The sequence below is a fragment of the Coenobita brevimanus genome, unplaced genomic scaffold (assembly GCF_032717465.1).
Source record: "Coenobita brevimanus isolate Jiangsu-jjx unplaced genomic scaffold, ASM3271746v2 jjx.HiC_scaffold_132, whole genome shotgun sequence".
Classification (NCBI taxonomy): domain Eukaryota; kingdom Metazoa; phylum Arthropoda; class Malacostraca; order Decapoda; family Coenobitidae; genus Coenobita; species Coenobita brevimanus.
In genome coordinates, this window is record NW_027642144.1 from 167,441 (window position 1) to 184,303 (window position 16,863).

Below are 16,863 nucleotides of genomic sequence, written 5' to 3' on the forward strand. Positions count from 1 at the left end.
AACCCAAAGGGGATTTTGGGGGGGACATTACCGGACAGGTCAGGTGTAATTCCTATCTGACCTTATCTGTGTCGTAGCAGGAAGGGACATGTCTCTTCCTGCTACGACACAGGTAAGGTCAGATAGGAATTACACCTGATCTGTCCGGTAATGTCCCCCCCAAAATCCCCCTTGGGTTAATCCCCGCTTACAATCTACCCCACCCCACCTCACCTTTACCCCACCCTTCCTGCTACGACACAGGTAAGGTCAGATAGGAATTACACCTGACCTGTCCGGTAATGTCCCCCCCAAAATCCCCCTTGGGTTAATCCCCGCTTACAATCTACCCCACCCCACCTCACCTTTACCCCACCCTTCCTGCTACGACACAGGTAAGGTCAGATAAGAGTTACACCTGACCTGTCCAGTAATGTCCCCCAAAAAATCCCCCTTGGGTTAATCCCCGCTTACAATCTACCCCACCCCACCTCACCTTTACCCCACCCATCCACACACACACGCATAAAAAGGAACCCTTATATAATCAGTATGTCACTCCCTCTCACTATCTTGACCACTGAAGATGGTGGCAGTGTCCACCGAAACTGTTTGGTAATTATATTCTTCGTCTACAAGTGTGGGTTTTATTCACCGTCTTTGATTATCACGAAAGAGTGATTCATCCAGCCAATACTACGAGCTCTGTATCTTTTCATAGCCCTTCTTCGTGACTAGCATCGTATTCTAGTTATCTATAGTTACAACTGAGCATTCAAGTTGGAGGGATCACAACTTTAAGCAATTACAGTAAACAAACAAACAAAAAGCAAGTGTCGTCCTCTTGACCTCTCGTCTTCGCAGGAATGCAGCGGTGGCGCCATCTTGTGCGTGGAATGCGTGAAGTGCAGGCTCTTGAGTGGAAGGAGCACGGAGCCACGGGAGACTTAATAATATTCGCTAGTCAGCCAGTCTAGAAGCCTGGGACATTTGCCTGAAATAATAATAATAATAATAATAATAATAATAGTAATAATAATAATAATAAAAAACAACAAAACCAGTCATATACATAATTCAATATCTTAGTCACTCGATCTGTCCATTCCGCCTCTTCTGTATGAGACGCATTTCTGTAAGCTATTTTTTCTAACATGGGAGGTTCGATACGTTTGATTAAGCCTATCCATAAGACTCCTAAAGCTGAGTAAATGCCTCTGAAAGTTGCAAAATATAAAATATAAAACGTCTATATGATATAAAAACCTTTGTTCACCTCCGGGATTCGATCTGTGGCGCCTAGACCAAGCTCTGACGTCATCTTTACACTTTGCTACCTTTAGACGATTTCCTGGAGCTTAAAGAAACCCTCTCGGGATGATGGGACAGACACAATAACCCCTTCAGACAGAGAATGACTTAGTTACTTTGTTCTAGGTAACCGGACGATTTTATTCAGCTTAGGAGATCCCCTCGTAGTGAAGGGGTTGATGGTGACTCTATCTAACCCCTCCAGTACGAAATTTCTCTCCAGAGTTGAAGAAAATCGTCTGGAGGAAGAAAGATGAAAATCGAAAAAAGTGTTAATGTGGCGCGGTGTTGCTCCCGTAGTAGGGAAAAGCTACACGTACGATAGCAGGGGCTCTTTTCCCTGGTACGTACTCTGGCCGTAGCCGGGAGCTGATCTTTCCGACCAGAAGCAACTGAAGGGCGTACAAGGCCGCTCCTTCCCCGCCACGTATAGAGACTGTCGGCGCGGTGTTGCTCCTGTAGGGGAGAACAGCAGGAGAGGGATGCACTGGGGCAACTCTCTCTCTGGGGTGTACTAAGGCCGGAGCCTTGGGTCGCCTTACCCTCGTACACTTTATTAGGCCGTAGTCTTGGGCCTCCTGCCCTTGGGCCTCCTGCCCTAGAGGGTGTAACAATTGCCGTCAATACGGTGTTACCTGGGACTGAAGCTAGTTCAGTCCCACCCCTTTTCTGACGATGGTTGTCCCGCCTGCAAGGTAGTTGCCTTTCCCTGGTCACCTGGTGTAGGGGCAGTTGCGGGGGTCAGGGGCTCAGGATTTTAGTGTCCTGGTGACCCTCTTGATCGGGGTCACTAACCCCAATGTTGTATCCTCCTGGGGTGGTGGTGCGTTGGCGGCCCGGTGGTGGGGTGGGGGGTGGTGAGGTGGGAGGTCCGGCGGCGGGCACGGCGGGCATTTTACCACCCTCCGCTTTGTAAAAGTCACGACCCCGCGACTGGAGGTGGTAGGTGGTGGAGGTGGATGTCTGGTGGGCCGGGGTGAGGTGTTGGAGGAGGCTGACCCAGTGGGTGGTGAAGGTGTTGGGCTCCTGATGGGGGTTGAGAGTGAGCCGGAGGGAGGATGGGTGGTCAGTCCGGCGTAGGAGGCGGAGAAGGTGGGGGGTCCCTCGGATTCTGACAGGTGGGCGGTCGTGGTGGCGCTATAGCACCCTCTCAATTTTCGTCTCTGGTTGTGGTGGTACGGTGGTGGTGGTTGTTTCCGCGGCGGTGAAGGTGGGAGTTGGTGATGGGTGGTGTGGTGCAGTGTTGGTGGTGGGCGTAGCGGGCGGTGATTGAGAGTGGTGGGTTGGAGGAGGTGGGGTAGCCGGAGGAGATACAGGCGGAGGTGAGGTTGGTGAAGGATCAGAATCGGAGGAAGATGGTGGTGGGTCAGGTAAGGGTGAAGTGGGGGAAGGGGTTTGTGGGTATGGTGAGGTTGAGGGTGGGGTGGGGGAGGTGAGCGAGGAAAGAGAGGCAGGTGAGAGTGAGGAGGAGGATGGTGTGATAGGGAAGGCGAATGAGTTGGCTGTGTTGGCGGGAAAAATGAGTGGCGGGGAAGTGATGGTGGCGGGTGGTGTGGGGTGGTAGGTGGGAGGGAGTAGACAGGAGGCGGCGGTTTTGGGAAGTAGGTTAGGGGAAGATGAGGTAAGGGTTCTAGGAGGTCTGTGAAGGGGGAGGCAGGCTTTGTGTTGGGGAGGAATAGGAAGGGGGGAGGCGGTAGTAGTGGAGAAAGTGGTGTGTGAGGTGGGAAGGTTAGGAATAGGGGTAGGAATAGGGGAGGGCAAAATAGAAGAGATAGTGAGAGGAAAGGAAAAGGAAAGATGACGTTCCCCACTGTCGTGGACTGGGGGAGATGTGAGGTGGCCCTCGTCATTACGGTGGGATGCGGGGGCGCCTTCTGTGCCTTCCTCGTCTTGCATTCCTGCTTTGAGGCTTGCGGCAATCCGCGTATGGTGGGGAGGCTTGTAAGCGCTCTTGTGTTGTTTTGCTGCGGCGGGCAACTTTTAGCTGTTCACGAATGTCGTGGATTGGGCACTCAGGGCAGCAAGGAGAAAATTCCCACGGATTTACAGGGATGAGATCCGTGGGGAATTGCTTGATGTTCCCGATGCGTTTGGGGGACGAGTGGACGGCTAGAAGGCGTCTTATTAGGTTGATTTCTTTATCCAGGTCTCCCGTCGGTTCATGTATTATGAAGTGGTTTTTAATGAAACGGGGGAGGGTCCTGAGGAGTTTGTGGAATATGAGTTGTTCCCGGGTTTTTGCGTCTGTGCCAGGGTACGCAGCGGTGACGAGCCGCCTAGCCTGGATGAAGGTGTCATCGAGGCTTCCGTCGTATGTGAGGGCGTCTAGTTGCGATAAGGCTACAACTGTGCCCAGAGATGGCGTCGCTGCCTGTTTCACAATTTGTTTGAATTGATCCCATTTTAGTCTCGGGACGATTTTCGGAGTGACAGTGGCGATTATTTTACCCAGGTTAGGTAATGTGACTGCAATCTTTTCTTTGTCTGAGTCGAACCCTATGTCTAAGAGGGGTTTAACCATATCCAAGTACTCATCAATGTTACATTGGTCCGGGTTGAATTTCGGCAATTGAATGTGATGTTTGGCTGCCATTGTACAAGTTTCCTTTTATCGTTCCTCCGTGCTTTTACTCGGATCCAGAACCACCGCTTGCCACCAGTGTTATGCTGGTGTTTTTAAGGCGACTTCTCGTCCTAAAAACACTAGCGACTGAAGCGGGGTCCTCTTTCTAGACCGGAAGTAAAGCACCAACAAAGGAACAGGACATAAAAACCAGGCAGTACACCTTAACACATCTATAACCTTAATTCTAACCGTTACAATACAACACAGAGTGATATTTGAGATACAGGGGAACAGAGACACAGAGTTAACATTCAGCACCACAAAATATAGTTACACTCAGTGCACACTACAATGCTCATACAGGGATATCTTGAATTATATATGGTATTGTCTATGTGTCACTTTTAGGCAGGATATACACTGAACTGATCACAAAGGGGATAAACAAGATTGGGAGTCTGTAGGGGAAATATTACTATAAATAAGACAGGGTGCGGATAGCGACACTTGACACAGTCACCTGGTCACGGCGACACTCACACTCAGGCGACTTTGATGAATGGTCGTGGAGAAGGAAGACGTGTTTCTGAGCTCTCCTCTAGCTGCAGGGTTGCCTCACCGGCGTTAGCTTTTTCTTTTACTCGCCACTAGGGCGTTTTTCAATAAAGTTAGGTTAGCTAGACCTCATTTTCCTCCCTGGCCTTAGTAGATATAGTAGGTGTCTATATCTAATTACTGAGATTGCCTTTGCTTACTCACCTCTGGAGTGTACCCCCCACTGATCGCTCTGGGGTGAGTGACACACAGGCGCGTCCTCCCGAGAGTGGTTTGAGAGGGTAATCTCAGACTAGGTGTGTTTTCCCCGGGCAATTTCTCCCTTGGTTGTTTTTCTCTTTCTTCCCACTTCCCCCTCACGGGGGAAGTGGTAACTATGGCGGACGCCACTACTGCCTCCCCCCCCCCCTTCAGGGGGGTAGGTAGTCCTGACCGACCCCCGACTGCTGCACGGACGGACTGCCCCCAGACTGAACGGCCCCAGACACGTACCCGTCTTGACATTAACATACACAACGCCGAGTTTGTCATGATTCATGCGGTTAGTTCCACTCCCCTGTCCAGCCTCAATCCCTTCATCATCAAGAAGGTGATTGATGGGTGTGCAGGAGAGGTGGAACAAGTGAAAAAACTTGCGAGTGGAGACCTTCTCGTAAAAACCAAGAATTCAGCTCAGGTCAAGGATTTGCTTAAACTGAGGAAGTTCCACTGTCACGATGTCCAAAAAACGATCCCGCACGCCATGAATTCCTGCAAGGGTGTTATCACCTGCAGGGATCTTGTGCTTATGGAGGAGGAAGAAATCGTACAGGAACTTGCTTAGCAAGATGTAATAGAGGCCAGATTCATCACAAGATTTTCGGAAGGCATAAGGACGAAGACCGCAACAGTTGTTTTGACTTTTGGAAAGGTATCTCTCCCAACCAATGTGAAAGTTGGATATGAAATAGTAAATGTCAGACCATACATCCCGAACCCCCTTCGTTGTGCAAAGTGTCAACTCTATGGACACCACGAAAAGGCTTGTCGGGCTTCCAACATTGTGTGTGGCAAGTGCGCGACTGTAGGTCACTCTGCTGACAACTGTACATCCGAGACTGAGTGCTGCTTTCACTGCAAGGATGCTCACTCCACTTCCTCGAGGGCTTGTCCCAAGTGGAAGGAGGAGAAAGAGGTCTGCACAGTGAAGGCAACTGAGGGCATTTCCTTTTACGATGCAAGGAAGAAGGTGAAGGAGTTGCATGCAACTCCCAAGCCTAATATCTCCTATGCATCGGCGGTTGTGTCCCGTCCCGTGATGTGCACCGTTGAGACACAGACTGACCTTACATTCGCTCCTCATGCCCCACGCCCTACCTCTCAGTCTAAGCCTCCTGTACGTTCCAACTCTCTGACAGACATCCCTGTTGCCACTTCATACGAGCTCTCAGGCTGCCGCTGCTCCTTCGCAGTCAGTGCGGCCAAAACAGAAGCCTGACAAGTCAGATAAAATTAACTTGACCACCCTCACCAAACAGTCACGTCCTCATGTCCTTCCTGCTCCTAGTCCAGCGAGCGAGAGAAAGAATAGCTCTTCCTCGATGGATTCTGGGAGCCTTGTTATTGACGAGAATATGGAGATCTCCACGAGCAAGCACCGGGAAAGGTCCCCCGGTAGCCACTCGCCTGGTGGCGGGCGGCATAAAAACTAAGAGCACTGGCCACCCTCGTAAATCTTAAACCGTCGCTTTCACTGTATTACAGTGGAATTGTAGAGGTGTCGGGAATAAGTTACCAAATATAGCAATCTTGCTGTCAATACACAGGCCAGACGTTATTTGTTTACAGGAGACGCGCCTGGAGGATCACCCTGATCCTCCACAGTTAAAACACTACCACTCGTATAGAAGATATGAAGGTCACGGAGTCGCCATATACACCCACAAATCACACCCACAAACGGAAGTGATTCTAAATTCTACTCTGGAAGCGGTCGCGTGCAGAGTAAAATTTAATAACACGTATCTGTCTATTTGCTCTCTGTACTGTACTCCACATGGCCCCATTGATAGTGATGCTTTACATTCACTATTTGAACATCTTCCTGGCAATAAGTTAGTGTTGGGCGACTTTAACGCCCATCACTATCAATGGGGTAGCTTGAGGATTGATGGTCGTGGGGAGCAAGTAGCCGACCTAATACTACAGTCCAACCTCTGTCTTCTGAACGATGGTAGAGCGACTCGTGTAGATGATCGTACTGGTAACTTTTCGGCCATTGACTTATCTTTGGCCTCCCCTGGTATACATCAAGATTTCTCATGGGACCCTTACGACGACTCCTTGGGAAGTGATCATTTACCCATCTGTCTTTCTTATACACGCGACATCATTTCGGACACTCCACCTCCAAAATTTAACTATAAGAAAGCAGATTGGGGATCCTTCTCAAGGATCGCCAATTTAGATATATCTGGGGAGACCATAGATGTTAAGGTCGAAAATATACCTACTTCCATATTACACGCAGCTGAGGCTGCTATTCCCAAGACTTCTACAGTTCAGGCGAAGCATAGAGCACATTGGTGGACGCCGGATTGCCGACAAGCATTAAGAAAACGCAATAGGAGATACAGGATTTTTGATAGTCAGCCCACTGAGAAAAATTTTATTGCATACAAACAGGCACGGGCTGAGGCAAGGAGAATAATAAGAAGGGCCAAACGTGACTCCTGGCGGTCCTTTGTGTCCACGGTGACTCGTACAACACCATTACGTAAAGTCTGGTCCACTATAAGAATATTAAATAATAAAGGCCCATACATACGTATCACCACCCTGCGGGTTAATAATAACATCTATGACGAGCCCGTGGACGTTGCTAACATCCTCGCCAGGAGTTTTTCTCATGTAAGTAGCTCAGCCAATTATGATCCGCGTTTTCAACATCATAAACGCACGGCTGAGCTACAGATATTAGACTTTGCCACAGATGTCGACTTCCCGTACAACCAAGAGTTTACGCTAGATGAACTGCTCCTTGCCCTAAAATCCTGTAAAGACACCAGCCCTGAACCAGACACCATCACGTATGGTATGATCCAGCATCTTAATCAGGACAACCTGATTAAGATGTTAGCATTGTACAATGAGATTTGGGCGTCTCGAACGTTCCCAAACTCATGGCACTTTGCGCTCGTCATACTGATACCCAAAGAGGCTGGTCGTCTTATGAATCCCACATCATTTCGTCCTATTGTGTTGACTTCTTGTCTATGTAAGGTCATGGAAAAAATGGTAAACAATAGGCTTCTTTTTGTTTTAGAGTCGAAGAATTTGTTAAATGATCAACAATGTGGCTTCCGTAAATACAGAAGTTCACTAGATCATTTAATGAATTTGGAGCATTGTATTGCAGAGGCATTTGCCAATAAAGAATTCATGATAGGGGTGTTCTTGGACATCCATAAAGCCTATGACATGACATGGCGACACGGTATACTAATGAAGCTCTATGCTTATGGTTTAAGAGGAAATTTGCCAATTTTTATTTCAAATTTCTTAAGGGACAGGACTTTCTGTCAAATTGCCCCGTAACGTAACATCGGATATATTTATCCAGGAAAACGGGGTGCCACAGGGAAGTGTTCTTAGTCCTACTTTATTTAGTATTATGATCAATGATATTCTGTCATCAGCTCCCATCTCCAGGAATCTTAAATACTCGCTCTATGCTGACGATTGTGCAATATGGCACTCCTCCCGTAATGCACAATTTTCGGCTGGGCGGATTCAAGCAGCCCTTGACTCCGTCCACCTATGTGCCTTGCAGTGGGGATTTAAGTTTTCCGACCGTAAGTGTGCCGCTGTAGTCTTCACTAATCGTAACGTACCTAATTTGTGCTTAACTTTGGATAATCAGGCGGTACCTTTTCAAATTTCTGTAAAATTTCTAGGAATACATTTTGATCGAAGAATGAATTTTAAACTTCACGTTAATACTTTGCTTGCTCGTTGTGATAAACCGTTAAATGTCCTCAAGTACCTAGCGGGAACTACCTGGGGTGCCGACAGAAAATCTTTATTAATGGTGTATAAGTCCCTTATTCAATCGAAGCTAGACTATGGCGCACAGGTGTATGGCTCGGCATCTGATGCCACGCTGAAAGGATTGGATGTGCTACAGAATAAATGCTTGCGAATGTGTCTTGGAGCCGTCCGGTGTACACGTGTGGCTCGTATGGAAGTAGAGGCGAATGTGCCTCCCCTCCGTATTCGCCGTGACCACCTGGCCTTGTCCTACGGCGTAAGGACATTAAGGAAAAGTAATATCGGCAATGTGGCCTGTACCCCCCTGCGTCAATACCACCACCTTCTGCGGGGGGTGCGTCGGCCACTTGCCGCTCGCCTCCACTTACTGACTCAGGAGCTTGGTGTGGACCCCAGTGACTGTGACAAGTTGGTGTTTAAAAATATAGCGCCTTGGGAGCCACCCGGCTTTACAGTGGATGTCTCATGGCTCCCAGCACCAAAGGCCAAGGCGCCGGAGGCGGAGGTCCACCACTTGTTTCGTAACATCAGTGTTCGTCACTTGGGGTCCCATCAATTGTACACCGACGGCTCCAAGTCGAGTGAATGTGTGGGTGCCAGTGTGTGGTCGACTGAATGTGCACTTAGGTATCGGTTGCCGACTCATACATCTGTGTTTACCTCCGAACTTTTTGCTATTGACAAAGCCATAGACTATGCTCTCAATTCTAGGCATGACTCATTTGTCATATTTTCAGATTCAAAATCAGCCCTTCAGGCAATTGCATCTTGTACTACGGACTCTCACGAGATCCAGGGCCGCATCGTTAATAAGTTGCATTCATGCAACAAGTCATTCACGCTGATCTGGGTGCCTGGTCATTGTCGTATCTACGGCAATGAGAAGGCTGACTTACTTGCAAAGTCGGCTGTAGAGCACGAGGAGACTTGGGACGTTCCTCGTGATCTACGGTCGAGTCTCTCTCTCGGAAAGAAATCAATAAATCTTCTGTGGCAAGGTCAGTGGACCAGACTAAATATTCCAACCTGTAAGCCGTACCTGGGCGACTGGGACACCGCCAACCGCCCCAGTCGCCTGGAAGAAAAAGTGTTGGCACGGTTACGGCTTAATGCCACCGTTTTAACACATATGAAACCTTATATGGAAAGACGCTTCCCACCGCACTGTGACATCTGTGATGCGGTGTTATCTATCAGTCATATCATCCTGCGCTCTCGGCGATTTATTCGTGAACGTGCTTCACTTATAAATTACTGCGGCGCAGCAGACGTCCCCTTCACACTTTCCACCATCCTGGGTGATGGGGACATTGTTATGACTGATGGCTTTCTTGAGAGAGACCGGACTGATCAGAGTGATGTGACTTTTTTACTGTGTGGTTATGGTTTTTATCAACGGTAAATATGTATATATTGTAATATTAATTAGGGTTGACAGTTGACATATTTTAAATAGTTCCTCCTCCCACTGATCTATTTCTAATATAGATGTCCCCTACATTAAGCCAAGTTCCTCGCCTGACAGTCACCAGCTGATGAGTGCAAGTGTGCAATATAGGAAGGTATTGGGCACTTGCAGTCGATGGTGGTCTGCTGGGCGAGGTTCTTCACTTTTTGTATAAATTATGTAAACACATTATACCATCTTGCTTAAGTTATTCTAATTAGGGCCGACAGCTGACGTATATGGAAATGTTCCTGACTCGTCTGGCTCCCTTTCATATATTGATGTCCCCTATATTAGGTTGTGCCTCGACTGACAGTCACCAGGTGATGAGTGCAGGTATGTCATGTAGAAAGGCATTACATATCTGTAGTCGATGGTGTTCTCTTGGTCGAGGCTTTTTTACCATTAGTGTAGGTCTAGTTATTTGTCTCTTAGGATTTAGTATAGGTTAGAGATTTGTCTGTTAGGTGATTAGTTTTAGGGTATTTAGATTAGGTATTTTTGATTATAAGTAATATAAGGTTAAAAATATAAAAAAACTAAATAAAAAAAATAAAAATAAAACTACAAAAAAATAATAAAATAAAAATTATTATATATATATGTACAGACGTCGGAATAAGTTCGTTTCCTTTTCCGTGGACTAAGGTGTTTGTAACACTGCTCGATGGAGAGGTATCCCCTCCTCCTCCCTTCCTCATAGTCCCACACTCCCACCCATAGAGGTAGGATATCTCCCACCCATCCCCCCACTTTTCTCTCCGACCCCATGACCCCACCCGGTACCCTCCATACTCTCGCTCACAGCCAGCTAGGGGTTTCTGTAGTTCAAGCACCTCTAATTACGTGTAGTTCGAACAACTAATAAAGGAAGAGTACAGTATATATTATAAACCAAGTTAGGCAAAGGTGTACTACACACACACACACACACACACACACACACACACACACACACACACACACACACAGAAATAAATCTGTTGTGATTAAATATAGAGGTTGTAGACACCTCTTTTACACACACACACACACACACACACACACACACACACACACACACAGAGAGAGAGAGAGAGAGAGAGAGAGAGAGAGAATAAATCTGTTGTGATTAAATGTTGCGATAGTAGACACCTCTTTTACACACACACACACACACACACACACACACACACACACACACACACACACACACACACACACACACACACACACACACAGAGAGAGAGAGAGAGAGAGAGAGAGAGAGAGAGAATAAATCTGTTGTGGTTAAATGTTGTGGTAGTAGACACCTCTTTTACACACACACACACACACACACACACACACTGAGAGAGAGAGAGAGAGAGAGAGAGAGAGAGAATAAATCTGTTGTGGTTAAATGTTGTGGTAGTAGACACCTCTTTTACACACACACACACACACACACACACACACACACACACACACACACACACACACACACACACAGAGAGAGAGAGAGAGAGAGAGAGAGAGAGAGAGAGAGAGAGAGAGAGAGAGAGGAGTAACAAGGAAAAGTTAGGATCTTAATGATTATGCAGCTCATACCGTGGAGATACTTCTTGTTTGCCTGGGAATGCATATCCAGTTCACATTTATTCTAGTGTATCCTGCCAATGAATCCCTTAAACTTCTCTACTGTAGTGTTAACAACGTCCATGTTGAGTCAGTTCCATGTGGAGCTGATCTTGCACGTGAAAAAGTTTTCACGTAATTCTGCTGGTAAATTTTTTCATTTGCAGCTTCCAACCATGGTTGTGTGCCGAGTCCGTGTTAAGAGTAAGCAACTTTGTATGTAATGATTGTGAAACCCATTCAGATTTTAAACACTTTAATGAGCTGACCTCGTAGTGTACGAGTTTCTGCTAAAAAAAAGTCCCACAGCCCTCAGGCCAACCTGATACCTTAGTCTCCTGAACTCATTTATGTCGACGTAAATCTTTTTCAAGCGATCAAAATTCCACAGCTATACCCAGGAAGTGGCCGTATTAAGGAGATATAGACTATGAGAACAATCTCTATATTCCTAGACAGAGAGAGAGAGAGAGAGAGAGAGAGAGAGAGAGAGAGAGAGAGAGAGAGAGAGAGAGAGAGGGAGGGAGAGAGAGACCTAGGAATGGTAAGAACAATCAGGAGAAATACTGTTTAAAAAAGTGAGTGAGAGAAGAAGCTGAAGCAGAGAGGAAGAAAACACGCAGGTGAAAAAATGGAACAATGTTATAGGAGTGACACAGGGACGGCAGCACACACACACACACACACACACACACACACACACACACACACACACACACACACACACACACACACACACACACACACACACTTTCTGAACATTTGTCGACCTGTCTGTGTACTGCCCCTCCCCTTCCCTCTCTCTCTCTCTCTCTCTCTGGATCTTTTGTCTCATCCCCAGTTTCCTTTTCCCTCCTTCCCCTTTCTCTATAGCTGTCTGCTCAGTCCCTACCTTCCTCCCTCTCTCTTTCCTTTCCTTCGTCTCTCTCCCTCTCTGTCACCCCCTCCTTACCTCACTCATCTTTTCTTTCTCCCTCCCAGTGCCACAACTTTGTCTTACTTTTAAAATCTGTTACATGTGTTACCTTTTTTCATCATTACTCTCTGCATATTTCTTTACTTGTACTAAATTCATTTCCTTCACTGCTTTTTTGCCCCAGTAATAACTGCATGCTCTTTTTCTCTCTCCTCTCTCCGTCTCTCCCTGTCACCCGAAATCTCTTCTTCCACTCCGCTCTTCCCACTGTCTTTCCCTCCCTTCCTCCCTCTCCCTCCCTTTGCCTTCCCTTCTTAAGGTCCCCCTCCTCTTTCTTGCCCTAAAAATTAACCTAGTTTCTTCCCACCCTTAATCTCTACTTACTCTCTGCAGATTTCTCTAATTTCTCTGTTTCTCTGCCTCCCTTTTTACTTGAATGTGATTCGTTCTACTCAGCCTCAATGCTTTCGTCTTATCCTGCTTAGTTTTTTCCCTGCGCCCTTGCCAGAATAACACACTTTCTTCCTCCTTCCTGTTACTTGCCTCCTTTTCTAATTTTTCTCATTATCGTTCTCAGCATTCCGTTCCACAGCTGTCTTTCCCACTTTCTCCTTTTGTTATCCCTATTTCTATGTTTGCTCCTTTCCCAATGTCTCTCAGCTGTCTCCCCTTTTGTCTCTACTTCCCTGTCTCCCGGCCTTTCTATTCACATCTCCCTTTTCTCTTTCCCTTTCACACTGCTTGTATCTCATTTCACCTCTGTCTCTTCTTCTCACACCCTGTCTCTTTTCTTAGCTCTCGTTGTTCTCTCCTTGCCTCTCCCCTTCTTATTTTCTCCGTAACTGTCCTCTCATTCCTCAGGTTTCCACTCGCTCTCCCTTTCCGCCTGTTGCTCCCTGTCTTTTAACTCTCTCTCTCTCTCTCTCTCTCTCTTTCACACACACACACACTTTGTAGTACACCTTTGCCTAACTTGGTTTATAATATATACTGTACTCTTCCTTTATTAGTTGTTCGAACTACACGTAATTAGAGGTGCTTGAACTACAGAAACCCCTAGCTGGCTGTGAGCGAGAGTATGGAGGGTACCGGATGGGGTTATGGGGTCGGAGAGAAAAGTGAGGGGGTTTGGTGGGAGTGTGGGACTATGAGGAAGGGAGGAGGAGGGGACACCTCTCCATCGAGCAGTGTTACAAACACCTTAGTCCACGGAAAAGGAAACGAACTTATTCCGACGTCTGTACGTGTGCATGAAAGTGTGTGTGTTCATATGCATGGATGTGTGTATGTATGTATGTATGTATGTATATATATGTTCGTATATATATGTATATATATGTCAATGTATATACATATATATAATTTTGCCTTAATGACCAGGGGCTCCGGCCTCAATGGTCGATAGGCAAAAAAAAAAAAAAGAACACTCAGGCTTTTGACCGGCCCGCGCACCCTAGCCTTATGCGTTCACAGAAAGTTCTTTTACTGGGAATACTTGGATAATTACTCTAAGGTTCATTCTCTGTCCTGCCGACACTGAGTTCTTTTGGACTATTGGTAACTGCACTGTTCTTCACTTAGTCACTGTTCACTGTTCTTTTCCCCGATTTGTTCTCGACACAAGGGGAGTCACTATTTACCTGTATCTTCTGGGTAATGTTCACTCCGTGACAAGGGCGTGAGGGTAGAGCCCTAGGGGGACCCGGCCTGCAGAGGGCAAGGGATTACCCGCAGGGGAGTCACTGCCCAGGTCACACTCGTCGGTGTGGTGCAGGGAGGCCCTCCTGTCTGGGGGCCTCGACCTGAGAGGTGGCCCTCGGGACTGGGGCTGAACAGCCTGAGTAGTCGGGCCTGTCGTCTCTGGCTCCGTGGAGTGAGGGAGCCGGGATCGCCTTCGTCGGGAGCCGGTGGGTCTGGCCTGGGTGTCCTGGGACTGTGGGCACCTAGGGGGAGAGGCGCCGACAGGGCTGGGCTGCGGCAGCTTCTCCTTCGGGACTCGGGCGGGAACAAGGATCTCCCAGGCGTGGGAGGTAGGTCCGATATCGGGCCTTGCCACCACTCTAGTGTCACCTCCGGGGCTATATTCCCGGGTGGTGATGAAGGGCTCCCACAGGGAGGAAGAGGCTGGAGAAGGACTCACGTCACTCGTGTCCTCTCTGGTACGTCCTGAGGCCGGAGCCTTGGGTCGCCTTACCCTGGTACGTACGTTGGCTGTGGCCGTGAGCTTACCCGGCGTACAAGGAGCAACTGAAGGGCGTACACCCGAAAGCACTAAACTCTTCCCCCTGGTAGCCGGAGCCACCGCCAGTGAGCGACCAGGCGATCGATCACCCCAACCCCTCCCCAACCCAGTGAAAGCTTTGGTGGATAGATGTGGAACGGCTAAAGCTTTGATGTTATAGTGTGTCATGATCGTTTATGTAGACAATCAGAACCAGTAGGGGTAAGTGTAAAAAGGCATTTAATGTCTAATACTGTGCTGTTATCCACAACATATGAGAAAGGCACGAAAATGAAAGAAGACTTACGATGTATTGTGTTATTGTCTATATACTTACATACTAAATTATGATATTACAAATAAGTCTAGGACAGTGAACAGTATCTGATGAAGGATATGATGTCGTTTCTCATACATTGTCACTCCCATCCCCTCCACTCTTCTCTCAGGGTTGCTGTCTCCACCAAACGCCTTTCGTACCCTCTCGTAGCCCACTCCCAGCCCACTCCCACCCATTTTTAACCAGCATTAACAAAGATAATCATAAAATGATCAGTCAGTTATTGGTCATATTGATATTATCATACAGCTTTGTACTAAGCACCAACAAATCAATAACATACAATACTCCGGTATACCTGCCAGCTATTTCATCCTGTTGAAAGCTGTCGCATGACAAACGCACTGCAAATTGGAACTTGTGTTGCAAGGACATACGTTTGTTTATTGTTAATACAGGTTGTGTGGTTTTGAACGTCCATTAACTCATACGAACGTAGCAGTTTAAGCCTTACAGTATAATCCCGTAAGGGTTATGTTTCTCTCATTACTGGATGAAGGAAACGAATCAGGGATCTGCTCCGACGAATCATAAGTTCTCAGCTTTAACGAAAATATACGGACCTCTTGACACAACAGTGATACAATGTCATTATATATACGATTGACCCACATTCAGTCATATCTATCTATCTATAGCCCGACGCCCTAATCCCGCAAAGGGTGGCCGCAGACAAAACGCCTCCAAGTCACTCTGTCACCCACCATTTGACTCCCCTCCCCCAACTCACCCCCTCCCTCATATACCTCTCAACTCCATCCCTCCACCTCATCCTCGGTCTACCCCTCCCTCTCCCTCCCTCCACCTCACCTACATACACCCTCTTAGTCAGTCTTTCATTCTCCATCCTCTCCACATGTCCAAACCACCTCAGTGTATTTCTCCTAATCTTTTCAACCACATCCACATCTACCCCACAACGTTCCTTCACTTCTTCATTCGTCAACCTGTCCCTCCATGTCACTCCACATGCTCCTCTCAAGTAACTCATTTCCACTGCTCTCACTCTTGACTTGTTCCCCTCTTGCAAGGTCCACGCCTCGCTTCCATACGTCAGGGTAGGGATCACAATACCATCATGCAGTGACTTCTTAACTTCCATACTCACCTCCCTATTTCTCATCACTGCTTTCAGTGTGCCAACAACCTTCCTTCCCTGCTGTACCCTTTCACGTACTTCATCCCCCAAAGTTCCATCCTTACTCATCACACTACCCAAGTACTTGAATGCACTCACATTCTCCATATCCTCACCATCCAACCTCACTGCACACTCTGTGACTTCATTCCTCTCAAACACCATAACTTTACTTTTGTTTACATTAACTTTCAGCTTCCTCCTCCTACACACTGTCCCAAATTCATTCACCAAACCTTGCAACTCCCATTCATCTTCACTCAACCATACTGTATCATCAGCAAACAGCAACACCGGAAGCTTCCAAATCTCACCCTCATTCATTAGGGCCACCCCCACATCCACTGCCCTACCTTGTACCTCCTTTACGACCCCATCCATGTATATATTAAACAGCCATGGAGACATTACACACCCCTGTTTCAGTCCCACATTGAGATCAAAGAACTCACTCAGCTCACCATCCACTCGCACCGTAGCCCTAGCTCCCTCGTACATACTCTTCACAGCACTCAACAATTTCCCCTCCACTCCATATATTCTTAATACCTTCCACATACCTTTCCTATCTATTCTGTCATAAGCTTTCTCCAAGTCCATGAAGGCAGCGTACACTTTCCTTCCCTTCTCTAGATACTTCTCCACTAAACATCTTAGAACAAATATCTGATCTACACACCCTTTTCCCTTCCTAAATCCCCCTTGTTCTTCTCCAACTAGCTCCTCTGTCATATGCCTAACCCTGTCAATGATATTGTGTCACTG